The sequence below is a fragment of the Anolis carolinensis genome, unplaced genomic scaffold (genome assembly GCF_035594765.1).
Source record: "Anolis carolinensis isolate JA03-04 unplaced genomic scaffold, rAnoCar3.1.pri scaffold_7, whole genome shotgun sequence".
NCBI classification, from domain to species: Eukaryota; Metazoa; Chordata; class Lepidosauria; order Squamata; family Dactyloidae; genus Anolis; species Anolis carolinensis.
In genome coordinates, this window is record NW_026943818.1 from 5,129,951 (window position 1) to 5,150,084 (window position 20,134).

Consider the following 20,134-nt stretch of genomic DNA (forward strand, 5'->3'; position numbering starts at 1 on the left):
ACTTCTGGATCTGGCCTGGAACTGGATCTGAAACTGGGCCCATAACCTGTTGTGGTTTGTGTCTGTGTGCAGGCCAGACCAGCAGAAACCGTAATCCTTTTATATTCAAAAATTGAGCAACACATTTGAAGTTTAATAGGCTTTTCTTTAATCCCTCCTTATTATCCAACATTTTCGCTTATCCAATGTTCTGCTGGCCTGTTTATGTTGGATAAGTGAGACTCTACTGTATCTAAAAATGATCAATTGCATTGACTGGCTTCTCAGTGAATAATACAGGCTTATGTATGGATGCTCAACAGTCATTCTGCTCAATAGACTTCGTTCTCTAGGATAACTTTTCAAAATGCTTATAAGCAGTTTACAATAAACTTAGCAATGTGGTCCATAAATAAAAGCAAAAAGCAACATTGGGTTGTACTTCGTCTTTATTTCACCACATAAAGCTGACTGTAAAGAACTAGTTGTTTCAAGCTGCCTTTAATTACATGTTGTTCCATATTTGTATAGTGTTTTTATTGCATCTGCTTAAAATGTCTGGTGTTTGTTGTCTTATATTTTTATTGACTCAACACCTCCAGAAATCTTTGCCTCTCTCCAGGAAGTCTAGAAATATTTTAAATGAAAGAAAATGCAAAGTCTTGCTTCAGCGATTGTTTCACACCGCTCTCTGCATGACTACTCGGAATTAACTCCCATTAGGTTAATGACACCCAGAAAAGCTTTCAGAAGTTTTCTATCCTTTGCCAGGATGATTTGTGGGAAATGAAAGGGCCACCCTGTGGGAACGGTATATTTCGAATTACTATAATTCCCATCAGACGGTATGATGGGAATTATAGTAAAAATATATATATTTCCTCCAGTTTCTGGATGGGTTTACTTCTCCTCTTCATATCATAGTTCTAATTCTGAAGCTTTCGGAAGGCTCATAGAGAAAAACCGGACAATTTTAAAGCTTTTACTCATTGAATCATGACTTTTTTTCCCTTAGTTGGTTGTTAGGCAAATCAACAAAGACCCAAGATGAACATATCATGAGAAAATATACCGTATATACTCGAGTATAAGTCGACCCGAATATAAGCCACAAAAAAACTGGGAAAACATTGACTCCAGTATAAGCCGAGGGTGGTAAATTTCAGAAATAAAAACAGATACCAATGAAAGTACATTAATTGAGGCATCAGTAGGTTAAATGTTTTTGAATATTTACATAAAGCTCAAATTTAAGATAAGACTGTCCAACTCTGATGAAATCATTATTCTCATCTTCTTCAATGTCAATGTGCTTATGTATCCTTTTAATAATAATAGAGTAAAATAATACATGTAATAATAATAATAATAATAATAATAATAATAATAATAATAAATACAGGAAAATCATACATGTAGTAATAAATAGAGTAAAATAATAAATATAATAATAAGATCAGAGTGAAATAATAAATGTATTAATAATAATAAAAAATAGAGTAGAATAAATCTAATAGTAGCAACAATAATACAGAAAAATAATAAATGTAATAATACCAATAATAATAGAGAAAATAATAAATCACAAGTCGAACACTTCCCAAGTGTCTAGGACTGTGTGATGTATTTTCAGATGATGTGTGCAGATTCCAGTCGGGTGGCCTTTTGCAGTTGGCAGATCGTAATTTTGTCAATGTCTATTGTTTCCAAATGCCGGCTGAGATCTTTTGGCACGGCACCCAGTGTGCCCATCACCACCGGGACCACCTGCACTGGTTTCTGCTAGAGTCTTTGCAGTTCAATCTTGAGGTCCTGAGAGCGGCTGAGTTTTTCCTGTTGTTTTTCGTCAATGTGACTGTCACCTGGGATGGCAACATCCATGATCCAAACCTTTTTCTTTTCCACAACTGTGATGTCTGGTGTGTTGTGTTCCAGAACTTTGTCAGTCTGGATCTGGAAGTCCCACAGTATCTTTGCGTGCTCATTTTCCAATACTTTTGCAGGTTTGTTATTACATGTATTATTTTACTCTATTATTATTAAAGGATACATAAGCACATTCACATTGAAGAAGATGAGAATAATGATTGGATCAGAGTTGGACAGTCTTATCTTAAATCTGAGCTTGATGTAAATATTCAAAAACATTTAACCTACTGATGCCTCAATTAATGTAATTTTATTGGTATCTATTTTTATTTCTGAAATTGACCACCCTCGGCTTATACTGGAGTCAATGTTTTCCCTGTTTTTTTTGGTGTTTTTTTTGTGGTATAATTATGTGCCTCGGCTTATATTCGGGTCAGCTTATACTCAAGTATATACGGTACCTAACATTCAAATACAAATAATGCCTTTTTCAAATAACCCAGGCACCGCCGGGTCCCCAAGCTAGTAATGAATAAATTAGAAACTCTTACGCATATTTTAAAATACCTGGTTTGGACAGGTCTATCTGAATGCATCAGTTGATTATTACCACTTAGGAGGATAGCGGTATTATGACTTTTTGCTTCTTTTCCTGGCTCCCCGTGATGGAGCTAGCATGCCCCCTGCTGTTGGCTGCACTCTGAAAGCTCATTTCTCAGTCAAAACACAGCAGTGCCTTTTTTTTTTTTTTTTGCAGTGTGGAGAAAGCCAAGCCTGGAAGGAGACCAGATCCCATCCCAAGCACACCGTTGACTTCCCCTTCAGCAGGGATGGAGCCATCTGCTGAACTAACTGACCGGGAAGGGAAGAAAGGAAAACATCAGCAGGTTTGAGCCTGGTCAAGGGAGCGTGGTCGAAAGGTGATCATGGAGGAGAAAATGAATGTAAGAATATAGGAAGGAAGTGCAGGAAGGTGCAAGAAAAGTCTAACAGGGAAATATTCAGTTCAGGTGGCTTGGGATGAATTCTGAAAGATATGTTCAGGTATGGCTTACTCCTGAAATGATTTCCGATCTGTCATTGCCTCTTACATGAATAATCCTGGCTTGCCCCTGCGAATATTTTAGTGTATGTTTCTGCTGTAAAAGAGATATTTAATTAGTTATTTATTTTATGCCTCCATGATGACATGATGGCAACAGTCTTGGACAGCAACGGCTCCCAAAGTGACCCATTTAAGGTGGAATCGGGTATCAAGCAGGGATGTGTCATTGCCCCCTGTAATGAAGTATGAATTTTGGTTTACAGATGTTATGTTTAATTGTGTGTTTATGTTTTAAAAGGGTAAGTATTACAGTTATTGCATCTCAGCACTCAGAGGCTGGTTGCCATGGAGAAGTAGGCGGAGCCAACTGCCATTTAGTGGAAGAAGTGCAGAGTTTAAAAAAGAAGGTCAGTCTGTGCTGTGATGAGGCACAGGGAAAATTGATTCCAGGTTGATGGGATAAAGGAGACTCAATTGTTCATTTTGAGTCGGTTTTAAATAAGTTTGGTAACTTATTTAATGTAGTCTGTGCTCTGATGAGGCACAGGGAAGATTGATTCCAGGGTGATGGGATAAAGGAGACTCAATTGTTCATTTTGAGTCGGGTTTAAATAAGCTGGTAACTTATTTAATGTAGTCTGTGCTCTGATGAGGCACAGGGAAAATTGATTCCAGGTTGATGGGATAAAGGAGACTCAATTGTTCATTTTGAGTCGATTTTAAATAAGTTTGGTGACTTATTTAATGTAGTCTGTGACCTGGTAAGGCACAGAGAATCTGGGATAGTATATCACAGGGGTGACTGGTTTGAAGTCATTGGATAGTCCAAGTTTTGAAGTAAGTTAATAAGAATACCTCTACGTGAGAAACAACATTGTAACTACTAAGCTTTGTGCCTGAATAAACTTATTATTGTTCTTCCAACATCTAAGCTTCTGTCGCATATATCTCAAACCAAGTTACGCTACCCTTCAAAGTAAAGGGTCTCCTTCCTGAGTCTTTGGTGGTTTGCATCTTTCCAAATTGGTGTTAGTCGTTCATAGTCCTTTACAATTGGTGGCAATCGTTATAAACATCTTTACACCCCCACCTTATTTTCCATCTTCATCGCTATGATACTTCACCTTGTTGATGGGAAGCTTCCCATCGGAGTGAAAATCATCTATCGGACAGATGGCAAGTTATTTAACCTCAGCAGACTGAAAGCCAAAACCAAGATCACCACAACATTTATTATAGAACTCCAATATGCTGATGACATCGTAGTCTGTGCACATTCAGAAGAAGACCTACAAGCCACTCTAAACAGCTTCGCAGAAGCATACGAGAAGCTCGGCCTCTCATTGAACATCGAGAAAACCAAAGTGTTCTTCCAACAGGCACCAGCTACTCCCTCTGCAAAGCCAGGAATACTACTTAATGGTGTAACATTAGAAAACGTTGACCATTTCCGCTCCCTTGGCAGCCACCTCTCCACAAAAGTCAACATCGACACTGAAATACAACACCGCCTGAGCTCTGCGAGTGCAGCATTTTTCCAAATGAAGCAGAGAGTGTTTGATGATTGGGACATCCGTAGAGATATCAAGGTGCTTGTTTACAAAGCCATTGTCCTCCCAACCCTGCTCTACGCCTGCAAAACGTGGACGGTCTACAGACATCACACCCAACTCCTGGAGCGTTTCCATCAGCGTTGCCTCAGAAAAATCCTGCCAATCTCTTGGGAAGACAGGCGGACAAATGCCAGCGTGTTTGAGGAAGCAAAGACCACCAGCATTGAAGCGATGCTCCTACTCCATCAACTCCGCTGGACTGGCCACATTGTCTGAATGCCCGATCACCGTCTCCCAAAGCAGCTACTCTACTCCCAACTTAAGAACGGGAAACGTAATGTTGGCGGGCAGGAAAAGAGATTTAAAGATGGGCTCAAATCCAACCTTAAAAACTGTAGCATTGACACTGACAACTGGGAAGCTCTAACTGGAGGTCAGCTGTGACCAGCAGTGCTGTGGAGTTTGAAGAAGCACTCAAGGCGGATCACAAACATTCAATGCCATATACACATAGAACAGAGACAGACGTAGAGGCAATGTAAACTTCTTCAGCTTCCAGCTTCCTGAGGGTATGCTCAATTCGGGGCACAGGGGGAGCAGCTGCTTCATCATCCACTGCAACGGCAACTTCCTCATTCCAAACGCTTGCTAGATGATTTTTTAGGTCTCGTAAATTAGTTAAATTAGCCTCCCTACATATAAGTGGTACCTAAATTTCCTACTTGATGGATGCAGCTATCTTTTGGGTTGCCTAGGTCAGCAACGAGCAGGGGCTATTTATTTTATTTTAATGGTCGGGTGCTCATTCCGCCACGGACTGGCCTCGAACTCATGAGTGATTTATTGCAGCTGGCTACTAACCAACCTGCGTCACAGCCCGGATCCCTCTCTCATGTCCCCGCATGGACCTTGAGCTGACAGCGGGAGCTCATCCACGCTCTCCCCGGATTGGATTCGAACCAGCAGCCTTCAGGTCAGCAACCCAACCTTCAAATCAGCAGTCCTGCCGGCACAAGGGTCTAACCCACTGCACCACTGGGAGCTCCACTTAATATAGTAAAACTCTGTTGCATTAAGACGCACATATGCCCCTAAATTAATGCTGCCGTAAACCATACTGAAATGTGCTGCTGTCGTTTCAGTTTCAAACTTTTGGATCCTGATTATGCAGAAGTGAAAATGCAAGGCATATATTTCTCGCTGAATTGGCTCCAAAGGGTTCGAATCTGCTTCTGTGATCAGTGTGGCCTTTGAAGATCCAAGAGGGACCCGCCACCCTCCTTGTTCTGTGGTCTACAGTGGTCTGTGACTACAAGGAGTAAGCAAGCTCTGCAGAAGATATGCAGCCCGAGCCTTTGCTAAGGACTTGGTAAGGACAACTGCCATTTCCCTCCGCCTTTCATTTCCACGCCGGCACACAATGGGGGACCCTGGGCCTGGTTTATCAGTGTTTTCCCGTCTTCCTTTCTGACTGCCTTCCCTTTTGAAAAGAAAGCTGCCTCTGATCGTTCAGAGGAAAGACTGCTATTTGAAGAAGTCACAAAAGAAAATATGTCACGAGGGGAATTTAAAAGTTTTCTACTCCGTTGCCGAGTTTCACTCTGCCGTAATGTAGGGGGATGTTTAGTGTGATTATGATTATACTGAGGCCCATCACCACCGGGACCACCTGCACTGGTTTCTGCCAGAGTCTTTGAAGTTCAGTCTTGAGGTCCTGATAGCGGCTGAGTTTTTTCTGTTGTTTTTCGTCAATGCGACTGTCACCTGGGATGGCAACATCAATGATCCAAACCTTTTTCCTTTCCACAACTGTGATGTCTGGTGTGTTGTGTTCCAGAACTTTGTCAGTCTGGATTTGGAAGTCCCACAGTATCTTTGCGTGCTCATTTCCCAATACTTTTGCAGGTTTGTGATCCCACCAGTTCTTTTCTGCTCGGAGGTGGTACTTGAGGCATAAGTTCCAATGAATCATTTGGGCCACATAGTTGTGTCTCTGTTTGTAGTCTGTCTGTGCGATTTTCTTACAGCAACTGAGGATATGATCAATGGTTTCATCGGTTTCCTTGCACAGTCTGCATTTTGGGTCATCAGCTGATTTTTCGATCTTGGCCTTAATTGCATTTGTCCTGATGGCTTGCTCCTGGGCTGCAAGGATCAGGCCTTCTGTCTCCTTCTTCAGGGTCCCATTCGTGAGCCAGAGCCAGGTCTTCTATTATTATTATTATTATTATTATTATTATTATTATTATTATTATTAATTGCCTTTGTCCTGATGTCTTGCTCCTGGGCTGCAAGGATCAGGCCTTCTGTCTCCTTCTTCAGGGTCCCATTCATGAGCCAGAGCTAGGTCTTCTCCTTGTCAGCTTTTCCTTCAATTTTGTCAAGGAACCTTCCATGCAATGTTTTGTTGTGCCAGCTGTCAGCTCTAGTTTGTAGTACGGATTTCTTGTACTGATTTTTTGTCTGCTGTGTTTTGAGTAGTTTCTGATTTTTGACTTCAATCAAAGCAGGTTCTTCACTTTGCTTTACATATTCTGCCAGGGCATGTTCTTCTTCTTTGACTGTTTGTTTTACTTGTAAGAGTCCTCTACCACCTGATCTTCTAGGCAGATATAGCTGGTCAGCATCACTGCGAGGATGCAGTAAATGATGAATGATCATGAGTTTTCTTGTTTTTCTGTCCAAATTGTCCAGTTCCACCTGTGTCCAATTATTATTATTATTATTATTATTATTATTATTATTATTATTATTATTATTGCTCAGTGGCCAACTATAGTCCGGCCCTCCAACAGTCTGAGGGATCATAAACTGGCCCTCAGTTTAAAAAATTTGAGGAACCCTGTATTACAGAATTGAACAGAAGGCACTATCCTATTTTTCCCACCTTGTTTAGGAGATCTAGACAAAAATACCAATTCTCAGTATCCCTGGAAGGCAGGTCCCTGTTAGACATAGCAGGGTCACGAAGCTCTTTTGCTGGATGAAAACTGTGCCTTTAAGCCGTTGTGCCGAAGATGCCAACGCCAGATGTCACAGAGAGACCCTGATGAGGCAGATGGGGCTGCAAATGCCTTCTGAGTCTCAGGTGACTGCTTTAGAAGGCGGGGGGCATGGCGCCAGCAAGTGAGGACGGGAAGTGGTCCCAGAGGAGCCACTCTCAGGCATCCGCGTGGCCTGTTTGCTTGTTCGCTGCCTCCTGCTGTATGCGCCGCTGCTAACCAGTTCTGGAAATTATTCCCTAATTCCGGCTTCACTCCAGGAGTAAGCAGGGTGTGTGAGGAAGCAGATGCAAACTGCAACACTTGCCGAGAAGCCAGGATGAAACAATTGCAATGCACACAGAACAACCCCAAACTGACAGGACTCAGCTTCCCATTGGAATCAGATAATAAATGTTCCAAAAGGCATCTTTGTAAATGAATGAGCTCATCTCTATCATCTCCCTCCTAGATTTGTTACTGCTGTGGTGTACTGCCTTCACATCATGTCTTACTTACGCAACCCTAAGGAGAATCGATTATGTGTAACTCGTCCAGTTATCCAGTTGGTTTCCATTGGTTTAGTAGAGAATCAAATGCTGATCTCCAGAGGTGTAGCCCAGAGCTCAAAATACTACATTTCACTGGCTTTCCTAGGTTAAGGATGGGCAGAGCATCACTCTTGATACCCATAACCCCCATACAGAGCCGGTCCTAGGTAATTTTCAAGTGTAAGCGAACAGAATTTTGGCACATCCCCCCCAAACTAATCACTGAAAAATAAAAGCGTTGAATAAGCGAAAATGTTGGATAATAAGGAGGGATTAAGGAAAAGCCTATTAAACATCAAATTAGGTTATGATTTTACAAATTAAGCACCAAAACATCATGTTTTACAACAAACTGACAAAAAAAGCAGTTCAATACATGGTAATGTTATGTAGGAATTACAGTAGAGTCTCACTTATCCAACACTCGCTTATCCAACGTTCTGGATTATCCAACGCATTTTTGTAGTCAATGTTTTCAATATATCATGATATTTTGGTGCTAAATTCGTAAATACAGTAATTACTACATAGCATTACTGTGTATTGAACTATTTTTTCTGTCAAATTTGTTGTATAACATGATGTTTTGGTGCTTAATTTGTAAAATCATAACCTAATTTGATGTTTAATAGGCTTTTCCTTAATCTCTCCTTATTATCCAACATATTTGCTTATCCAACGTTCTGCTGGCCCATTTACGTTGGATAAACGAGACTCTACTGTACTATATTTGCCAATTTAGCACTAAACATTGAACTGGGATATAGGGCAGTGTGGACTCAGATAACCCAGTTCAAAGCAGATATTGTGGGTTCTTCTGCTTTGATATTCTGGGTTATATGGCTGTGTGGAAGAGCACTGAGGGTCCTTCCACACTGCCATATAACCCAGAATATCAAGGCAGATGATCTATAATTAAAAGGCCACTGAAAGGGAATCTGGCCCATGGTATTAAAAAAAACCTCTAAAATCAAGACAGTAAATAAAGAACACCACCCCAAGCCAATACTAGAATATCAGCCCATAGAACTGATTCCCACCATTGAGAGAACAGCACCAGTATTTTGTATTGAATTAGGGCTCGGTGGGAAACTCGACTAATATAAGTAATTCTGTAGCAACTACGGAGCAAATAGCCCAGGCATCCTTCTCTACTAGCTGTCCCCTCCCCAAGCTCCCAGCATGCTCCACTACCTGGAAGTTGTAATTGCCTTCAGCAATTCACTGCGGACTAGCTGGCCCAGATTTGTATTCACTCTGCATTCCCCAGCGGATTTCGGTGCCTCTGAGGAATTCCTTTTTGGTTTTTCTCCTCAGCAGAAAAACCTATTAAGTCCATCAGCTGTTCCTGTCCTCCTCTTACAATCTCATCCCTTACACACACAAAGAAGAACTAACTACCATGGAACCATTTGCAGCAAGGGTAATGTGAATGTACAAACTATTACTAATAGGAAGAGAGAATGTGCCTATTTATCTGCTAATACACCGTTTGGGGGGAATGTCTCGTTAATTGCATTTGGAATCTATTGCGATGATTTCCTCATCAGAATGCAAAGATACCCAAGCAAAGATACCCAAGCTTGTGTATTTGAAATAGATTCCCCATGAAATCTAGCCTGGGATGGGTACAAGGATGCTAAGTGGTCCATTAATTCATAATATAATTAGAAAAGTGTAGTATTTTGGACAGTAAAAGGTATGAATATTTGAGAACGGGGGCAGTCAGGGGCAGCATTGAAAGGAGAAACTTTAGAATACCGACAAGCTGAAGTTATAGAAGAAAACGTTTTCTGCAGGAAGGCCACTAAACTCTGGAAATAGCCAGAATTTTTCACCTGCCCATTGTGATGAGTCCAGCCATTGTGGTGAGATTCAGTGTGAACAAAGCTGTAGAGTTGTGCATGGAATTTGTTTCTCCCGTTTCATTCGTTCTTTCATCCCTTTCGTCACTTTTGGGAGCACGATACAGGAAGCCCCCTCCCGGTATGAAAATCAGCTCAACCTTGGTTGAATTTTTGCCGGCATGTTTTTCAGTGCGTGTTTTATCTCCCTTCCAAAGCGAGACCTATTAATCTACGTACATTGTTGTTTTCAAACTGCTAGGTAAGCAGAAGGTGGGCTTAGGACAGGAGCTCACCCCAACCCGGGCTTGAACTGCCAACCTTCCTGTCGGCAGGATCTTCTATATCTGGCGGTTTTACCATTATGCTGGCCCAGCCCTCTAAAAGTGTTGTTGCTGTTGTTGTTGTTGTTATCATCATCATAATCATTCCTGCTATAGAATAGTAGAATTGGGTCATCTATCCCATATTCAGGCCAGAGTAGGAATCCATAGCTAAAGCCTACCTGAGAAGTGTCCATCTAATCCAGGCGTAGGCAAACTAAGGCCCGGGGGCTGGATGCAGCCCCCTGGGTACCTACCTCAGGTTCTCCTCATTTTCCCTGTTCTCTTGGCATAAGGATGCAGTGGCCCACCACATCCTTATGCAGAAAGGACAGGGAGGAAGTCACAAAGCAACTGAGAGCCCTCTGGAGTGCTCTCAGGCGCTGCGTGTCTTGCTCTCCTCCTGGTATAAGGACGGTGCAAACAGCCCTGTCCTTATGCCAGGAGGATGGTTTGAGGATGGCATGCAGTGGTTGAGAGCCCACCCGAGTGCTCTCAGCCACAGCATGTCTTGCTCTCCTCCTGGTATAAGGACAATGCAAACAGCCCTGTCCTTATGCCAGAAGGATGGCTCGACGATGGCTTGCAGTGGTTGAGAGCCCTCCGGAGTGCTCTCAGCCACTGCTTGTCTTGCTCTCCTCCTGGTATAAGGACAGGGCAAACAGCCCTGTCCTTATGCCAGGAGGATGGCTCGAGGATGGCATGCAGCCCTCTGGAGTGCTCTCAGCCAATGCATGTCTTTCCTCCTGGTATAAGGACGGTGCAAACAGCCCTGTCCTTGTGCCACGAGGATGGCTCGAGGATGGCCTGCAGTGGTTGAGAGCCCTCTGGAGTGCTCTCGGATGTCTCCTGTCTCACCCTGCTCATGGAATAAAGCTGAGAGGATAGCCCAAAGAGCAAGGGAGGAGTATTGAGGAGGAGGATCAGGGAAGTCGCCACATGTCTCATGTGACTCGAGCCCTGCCCTACCCTCTCCCAGGCCCACACCTTTCTGGGTGCATCCAATCCATTATGTGCCCGGCCACCCTCTCTCCTGCCCTGGCCTTTCCAGACAGGCCAACAATGCGGCCCCAAGGCAAAATAGTTCGCCCATGCCTGATCTAACCTGTTTGAAATCCTGAAATAAAATGAGATTCCACCTTTGGTAAGGTACTCCATTCGGGTCTTACTGTCAGAAAGTTCCTCTTGCTGTTTACTTCCTTTCTTGCCATCTAAATCTGTTGCTCTTCAGAGCAGCAGAAAAGAAGCTTACTACATCTCACACATAAGCCTTGCAGGTATTGAAGCCGACTGTCATAGAGGAGGAAGAAGAACTTTAGATCCACGGGGCTTTCAAGGTCAAAAGCAGCACATTTGATTGTGCCGAGAAACAAAGAGTATACACAATATACACAAAATGTTCTAGGTGCAGAGACTGCGGCTCTCTCATCTTATGTAGGCAGGCAACATTTTCTGTTAAGTACCTTCCGTTACCAAATTACCGCTGGCAACATTTCGAAATAATGGGTGTTACCTTGAACTAGGTGGTAAAAATGTCCACTTTTGCTTTTGTTGTGCTTTCGCCCATTGATTTCCTTTCCCCAATGATTTCACTCCTATTTAAATATTTTCCCCCCGAATTTTACGAGGCTATCTCTGTGTCGGGCGCCTCCTCCTTCCTCTTCTCTCTCTCTTTCTTTCTCCCTTTAGCAACCTTTCTTTCTTCCTCCCATTAGCTAGAGAGGTGGAGTGGTAAAAAGCCAGTCATTAAAGAAGAAACAATAACCGCCATATGTGCAAGGCATCGATTGCCATGAATCGTGGCAGGTTTGCAAGTCAAACAAACAAAACGGAGTCCTTAAACCAGGCAAATCCTTGGGTCATAAAGAGACTGCATTCCAAGTTTAGGGAATATATGAATCTGGATGCTCGAGGCACTCACTCTCCTGAGGAGAGGACAACCAAAGGCATCCCTGGTCCACGCTTCGAGCCCATTCGTGTACAGTATCCATCCCACGCTGGCGGATGTGCAAGTTATTACTTGCAGGTAAAGCTGTAAATCTTCCCTTTATTACTTTTTATTATGTTGTTTCAACAGACTCTTAAAGCTGGAACAGCAACCGATTGATGGCAGCTTTAAATCTCAGCCCATATTATTTTTGTTTCCTTTCTCGGATGTTTCCCTCCCACCGCCATTCCTTCCACGAGACAAATTTTATAGGTCCCTCGCTGAGGGATGCAATAGTGAAAAATCTCTGGGAGCAACATGTGAGGGAAATAGAAAAGCTAGGAGACGAGGAGAAAGCGTTGGAGCGCCAGTGGCCTTGGAGCCAGACAGTCAAATGCATTTTGATCTTCACCTGTGAGCTACATTAGAAGAGAAGCTGGGCACCGAAGAGCAGGGTTATGTTGGAATTATAAATAAGTAAACAAACGAACAAATACTTTGGCTGTACTCTTGTATGTCCTTCCACATAAGGTACATTTATGTGTGATTAACTGTGCTGCATTGTGGGCCCAGCCGGGAGGGCCAGGAGGGAGGGGGACCAGGCAAACACTGGGTGGGGAGGGCCCGGGAGAGGGCGAGGCCAGGAGGGGCAGGACAGGGTCTGGGTCATCCTCAGGTTGTCCTCCCAGCAAAAAGACAGGGCTGCTTGCCCCATATTTATGCTGGGAGGAAGGCGGTGCACATTGCAACTGCACCAATCCCCCTCCCCAATCCTTGGACTGTCTTCTTGGCATTATGACTAGGGGAGGATGAGACAGGGGATGGCTGAGAGCACTCCAGGGGGCTCTCGGTTGCTGCGTGCCTTTCTTGAGATGTCCTTCCAGCATAAGGATGGGCCCGCTCGTACCGTTCTTATGCTGGGAGGAGAGTGAGTCACACAGTGGCTGAGAGCAGTCCAGAGGGCTCTCAGCTGCTCTGTGCCTTTCTCAAGACGTCCTTCTGGTATAAGGATGGGCCCACTCACACCTTCCTTATGCTGGGAGGAGAGTGGCTGAGAGCGCTCCAGATGGCTCTCAGCTGCTACGTGCCTTCCTCGAGATGTCCTTCCAGCCTAAGGTTGGGTCCACTCGCACCGTCCTTATGCTGGGAAGACAGTGAGTCACACAGTGGCTGAGAGCAGTCCAGAGGGCTCTCAGCTGCTACGTGCCTTCCTTGAGACGTCCTTCCAGCCTAAGGATGGGTCCACTCGCGCCGTCCTTATGCTGGGAGGAGAGTGAGTCACACAGTGGCTGAGAGCGGTCCAGAGGGCTCTCAGCTGCTACGTGCCTTCCTCGAGACCTCTTCCAGCCCAAGGATGGGTCCACTCGCATCATCCTTATGCTGGGAGGAGAGTGAGACACACAGTGGCTGAGAGTGCTCCAGAGGGCTCTCAGCTGCTACATGCCTTCCTCGAGACCTCTTCTAGCCCAAGGATGGGTCCACTCGCATCATCCTTATGCTGGGAGGAGAGTGAGACACACAGTGGCTGAGAGCACTCCAGAGGGCTCTCAGCTGCTACGTGCCTTCCTCAAGACATTTTTCCAAGCCTAAGGATACGTCCACTTGCACCGTCCTTATGCTGGGAGGAGAGCGAGACAAACAGTAGCTGAGAGCGCTCCAGAGGGCTCTCAGCTGCTACGTGCCTTCCTCAAGACATTTTTCCAAGCCTAAGGATACGTCCATAAGGACATGGCAAGCTACTGTGCCCTTCTGCCAGGAGGAATGAAAAATGAGGGCCTGAGGTAAGCACCAAGGGGGCCGCATTTGGCCCCCGGGACTTAGTTTACCCATGCCTGGTCTAAGGGCATATTCAAACTGACCACTGAAAGTTACACACTGGTATCCAGTCCAACTCCATTGTGCCATGTAGGAACACACAATCAAAGCACTGTTGAAAGATAGCCTTCCAATCTCAATTTCAAGCCTACAGAGAAGAAGGCTCCACCACATTCCAAGGCAGCACAGCGGGTTAAACTGCTAAGCTGCAGAACTTATTGATCAGAAGGTTGACTGTTCGTGAAGCCAGGTGAGCTCCCATAGTCAACCCCAGCTTCTGCCAACCTAGCAGTTTGAAAACATGCAAATGTATGTAGATAAATACGTACTGCTTTGGGCAGGAACATAACGGCGCTTCATGCAGTCATGCTGGCCACATGACCTAGGAGGCATGTATGGACAACACTGGCTCTTTGGCTTGGAAATGGAGATGAGCACCAACCCACAGAGTCGGACACGACTAGACTTAATGTCAAGGGGAAACCTTGACCTTGACCTAGTTAAAGTGGTGTCAAACTGCCTTAATTCTACAGTGTAGATGTATCTTTGACAGACTCCTGCTGGAGAATGGAGAATGGCTGTATTCTATTCAAAGCTGAGGAAGTGCACATGTGGTGCCATTGTGCATAGGTGTGTTACGCAAGCCCGTGTGTCCATTTAGCATGGCGATTCCGTAGCAAGGTGGCATCGCACTAATTCTTTCAGCACAATGTGACACTTTGTCACCTCTATGTAAGACCCTAGCTAATGACTTTTGGAATTGCCATGGGTGCCTTTGGGTACAATAAATGCCCCCTACGGCAAAGTGAACCAGGAGACAGTTGACAGGGGATGATGAAAACCCAACTGATCAATAGATTCTCTCTCTTTCACACAAGTTCTCATTGTAAGTGTTCTCTTAACTTTCATTTAGTCCACACTGGCTCCATAGCAATCACTGGGGTTTTTGGTTCATTGTCGAAAATTATGATTAGAAGGCCGGAGAAAGGGTGTATATATGTGTGTGCTATCTAGGGCTGAGAGTGTCACAGCTTTGTCTACACAGAGCTTTTAACTCATAGCCCCAGGGCTGAAAGAAAATGTAATTGTATTTGAGCCATTTTGTAGACTTCCCTCCTCCCTTTCTCCCCAGCTCATCCCCATGAATTGGGGGGCTGAGTGAAGTCATTAAGCTCTAATCAAAAGCAGCTCATCAGGAGTCAGTAGGGGATCTCCCAATTAATCGCAGCTGGAGTTCCATGGCCACCAAAAAAAACAAAACCACCCAAAATGCTGGAGGCTGGGAGGATAAAAGTAATGAAATTAATGGGGGAATTCAAATGCGACTCGGGTGTGCTGCCATGTAACTTGATCACCTCTTCAACTCAGCTAGTTTCCACTCCAGTAACCCAGGAGGAAAGTTCCTCAGGCAGTATAGATCCCTAGTCCAACACTCAAACTGTTGGGAATCATCCTGGACTACTCAAATCTAAATGTAGTTAGATAGATAATAGAGTTAGATTGAGGGAATCTTTTCCCTGTTTCCAAAGCATGCCTAGACAGGCTTTACTGTGTTTCATTCTATCCTGTGTACATCACATCCCTTTCTTTGAAGTTAGTAGAAATGTGAATCTCCAGGGACACTAACTTCTCATTGGTCAGAATGTCTTTTATGACCCCAATAAACTGGACCATGAGGTTGGAACCATTTTGGCTCAGTCTGCTCCCTTTGTTCTTCAAGCTAACAACACATCTGGCCATCTCTCCTGGCAAGATGTAACTATTTAGATGTTTGTTATTTTTCCTTTCTTATTTTTCCTTAGAAACCAGTCTAGAGTAGACTAGATAGCTCCCAAGCCTTTCTATCTACAGTGGAGTTCTTTTTACCTGAATAAATACTTCTTGAACTTTTATTGAGACTCTGCAGTCCATTGCAATCCTAAATGGTGAAAGGCTTCTCTTTGATCGCCCCGTGTAAGTAACTGTTGCATTTGAAAGCTTTTGTTTTTGCTACTCTGCTGATTTTTGGTGGAATCTCCCCCAGAGAGGGTTAAATTGAGTCTAACTGCTCAGAGATTACCACAACACAAACCACTACATCACACTGCCCCTGGAGGACAACCAAGTTGTGGTAGACCTCTGGGAAAGCATGAGAGGCAGAAGATACAAGAAGGAGAAAGAAAAAGACACAAGTTCAAGGAACATCCTGGTGGCTGAGGCTCATCCCTCTGAGTACAAGAGCTGTGTTAGACATCAGGGTTTGAATCCTGGTTTGGACATGGAAACCCAGAAGGTGACCTTGGGTAAGTTACACTCAGTCACAAAGGAAGCCAATGGAGAACTTCTTCTAAAGAAACCTTGCCAAAAATAAGAAAAGAAAGGACAATGCGACAGTATTTGGTTGCTCTTCTCAGATGCCAGCGCAAAGGACAACCTCTCACCAGATGTTGGGCCAAAGGAAAATGAGATGGTGCCTGGCTGCTCTTCTCTCCCCCAGAGGCCAGAGCAAGGGTTGTCCACTCAACAGGGCCGGCCCAAGAAAATTTTAATTATTAAGCAGGGGGAGAAAATTGCACCCCCCCCCCCCCCCGTGCTGCGGGAGGTGTGGCCATGCACTGCGGGAGGTGGGGCATGGCCATACCTGGCCCCACCTCCCGCACCCTGGCCCCGCCTCCCATGCTGCTCGCCCTGACCCCGCCTCTCGTGCAGCATGAGAGGCGGGGCCAGGGCGCACAGACCGGGAGGCGGGACTCCGCCCAGACGGGGCCTTGCCTCCCGCCCCGCGCGCCCTTGCCCAACTGGCCTCCACGGTGCCCCTGGGACCGTGCGCCCGAAGCGGGCGCTTCAGTGGCCTCCGCGTTGGGCCGGCCCTGCCACTCAACAATTGTTGGGTCAAAGCACAATGAGATAGTACCTGGCTGTTCTTCTCTCCATTGGAGGTCAGATCACGGGATGGCCCTTTAACAACTGTTGGGTCAAAGCACAATGGGATGGTACCTGGCTGCTCTTCTCTCCATTTGATGCCAGAGCAAGGGATGGCCACTCAACATTTGTTGGCCAAAACACATTGGACTGGTACCTGGCTGCTCTTGTCTCCCTCAGAGGCCAAAGAGGGACAACTGGACTATGGAAGGAGGCCTTGTCCCTAATGGTTCTTCTCTAGTCTTGTCTAAAGTTGACCAAAAACTGATATGTAACTTTTGATACTAATGCTGGAAAGTGGTCCCTGGTCAAAATGGTCCCTGGTCAAAGTGGTCCCTGGTCAAGGTGGTCCCTGGTCAAAGAGTGTTGGGAATCATCCTGGACTACTCAAGTCTAAATGTAGACAGATAGATGATAGAATTAGATTGAGGGAATCCTTTCCCCGTTTCCAAAGCATGCCTAGATAGGATTCACTATTGTTTTCTCCCTCATGTCCTGTTTAGGTCAACCCACCCCTTTGATGCTTTAGAAATGTGATCTCTCCTGGGGCTTTGATGTATCTTCCCCCAATTTGGCCTTTTGGAATGTTTATGGCCCTAGAGAAGAACAGCCCCACGAGGTTGGTCGCCATTCCTTCCAGCTTCCTCCTTTGTTCCAGAGAGGACGCACCTCTGTCCGCTCTATTAGTAAGATGTAGCTATCTAGAGCTTTGTTATTTTAATCCGTCTATGTGTATTAGAACAGGATAGATTAGCTAGTTAGGTCCAAACCTTTTCTATCCATCAATGGATTTCTTTTTACCTAAATAAATGCTTTTAAACTTTAAAGCTAACTTTGCATCCTTTTACCTTCCTGATGACAAAGAGGCCTTCCGAAACTCACACTGTCTCACCGCTGTTGCATATTTTTATGCTATTTTAATGGGAATTTACCTCATAAAGAGGGTGATTAGAGCTTAACAGCTCGTCCATTCCCAACAAAGAGGTCCCTGGGCAAAGTGGTCCCTGGTCAAAGTGGTGCCTGGTCAAAGAGGTCCCTGGTCAAAGAGGTCCCTGGTCAAAGAGGTCCCTGGTCAAAGTGGTCCCTGGGCAAAGTGGTGCCTGGTCCAAGTGGTCCCTGCTCCAAGAGGTCCCTGGAGTGGTCAATGTGGTCCCTGGTCAAAAAAAGGTTGAGAACCACTGGTCTACAGTGGCCATATAATGCAGTCCAAACGGCATTATAGATCCACCCCATGTCAGGAATAGACCCAGCAGCACTATAGCTGCCACACAACATTGTACAGCAGTAATATGAGATTCGAATAGATGTAAAACCAAGAGTGACTCCATAAAGATGGCATAGAGCAATCATAACTAGTAGTAGCCAATATTAGACAACCGACTCCACCTTGGCTCCTCTACCATGGGCACCTCCATCTTCTCTCCTGCAGAGCTTTAAACCAATGTGATCCAAAGCACTTTCTCCTTCTCCTTCATCTTCTTTAACAGCCACATGGCACAAAAACAGCAGAACTATCGCCTTTCAAGCCTTAAGTCTTAAATCTCCTTCCACTGTGCTATGGCCAAAGGGACTGGCATTAGCCTAAAGGTTCTTTTCTGTAAATAAAGACAAGGGGGGTGCAGGGAGGAAAGATGATAAAATAGCCTTTATGCTTTTAGGAATTTTTCTAAAAACTCTTCTTCTCTGTCTTCTTACTCTTTCTTTCTTTCTTCCTTATATATTTTTTTCAAAAGCAAGCAAGAATTATATTTTAGAACTCATTCTCTCAACAGCGCGAAGGCACTAGAGAGCCAAGGGAGCCGCAATTTTCAAAGTCCTGTTTTGAAAGGGCCGGGTGGCTTGAAAACCCATCTCGAATGTAATTTGCTACTATGGGGTGGTTACACAATGAGGTGTGTAAATGCAGTGCTCCCTACAGAGCTTCCTTTGGCGCTCGTTATTATGGCGACGCGATGTGACGTTCCGGGAAAACTGGCGCAACGTGAAGCAGACCTTCTCTGGGTCTCGGGTGTCATTTGCACAACAATGCCAGAAAGAGAGAGTAAGACAATTTCGTATCAGGGCTTTGAAATTCCCCGCACCTCCTTTTTGCTCCCATTTCTTTTCTTTTTTTCCCCTCCCAAATCTACTGTTATCTCCACTATTATTTTTACTGAATTTTTCTATGGAAGATTAGAGTGAATCCCACAGCAATTTGCAATGCTGATGCGCTGGATAGTTGTGAATGGAGGTGAATGGTATTGTCGGTTACTCACTGAAAGAGGACTTATGACATGTTTGTAAATCTATCCTTCATAAAGTCTTGGAATTTAATCACATAACTCTAGAGCCATGGTGGCGCAATAGATTAAACCAGTGATTCTCAAACTTATTTGGCCTGCCACCCCCTTTCCAGAAAAAATATTACTCAGCGCCCCCTGGAAAGGGGGCGTGGTTTAGAGGGGTGGGCGTGGCTCCTGCTCAAGAGGGTGGGACTGAGCCTCTCCCCAGTCCAAGATTCAGGGCTGGGAGGGGGAGGTGGGCGGGGCCACAAATGGGCAGCCAGGACTGGGATGGGTGGAGTTATGAGCTCTGAGGCAAGGCTGAGCATCTATCCCTGTCCTGCAGTGCCTGCCATGACACAGGGGGCGGGGCTAGAGGAGGGGGTGGGGCCTCTTCCCAAGTGCCTGATGGGGCTGAACCTCTATACCCCACCCCCATGTTCTAACGAGCACCTCATGGGAGTTATATAGAGGCTCAGCCCTGTCTCATGCTCTTAGGAAGAGGCCCCGCCCCTAGTCCAGCTCTCAGGAGAGCTATAGAGGCTCAGCCCTGTCTCGGGCTCTTAGAAGGAAGCCCCGCCCCTTCCCTAGCTCCGCCCTCTGTGTCCCAACAAGCGCCTCAGGAGAGGTATAGATTCTCAGCCCTGTCTTGAGCTCTTGGGAAGAAGCCACGCCCACTCCTCTAGCTCCACCCGCTGTGTCCTAAAGGTGACTCAGGTGCTCAGCCCTGTCTTCGGCACTTGGAAAGAGGCCCCTCCCCTTCCCTAGCCCCGCCCCCATGTCCTAATAGGTGCCATCACCGCCCCCTGGATTGCTGCAGCACCCACAAGGGGGCGATAGCGCCCACTTTGGGAATCAATGGTTAAACCCTTATGCCGGCTGAACTGCTGGCCTGAAAGGATACTAGAGGAAATCTGGGTTGGGTTGCACAAACTCTCTTTCCAAGGAGAGTGTATGTGTGACATGGTGTGCCGGCAAAGTGTGCATGCCTACCAGTCCCTGCAGTTGAGCGCCTCTTACTCTACAGTAGAAACAGCAGGTGACAGGTAAGAAGCACATGTTGGGAAGGGAAGCCAGTGGGTGAG

General features: G+C 45.3%; 1 long non-coding RNA gene across 1 annotated transcript in view; it reads left to right on the forward strand.

Annotated features, from left to right (window-relative positions):
* Positions 1-1,611: 1,611 nt before the first annotated feature.
* The window catches only part of LOC134293105 (uncharacterized), a 30,201-nt gene continuing 11,678 nt past the window's right edge, over positions 1,612-20,134 (forward strand). The window contains exon 1 of the long non-coding RNA XR_010000138.1: positions 1,612-2,892. This is a non-coding gene — a long non-coding RNA (uncharacterized LOC134293105). The remainder of the gene's footprint in view (positions 2,893-20,134) is intronic.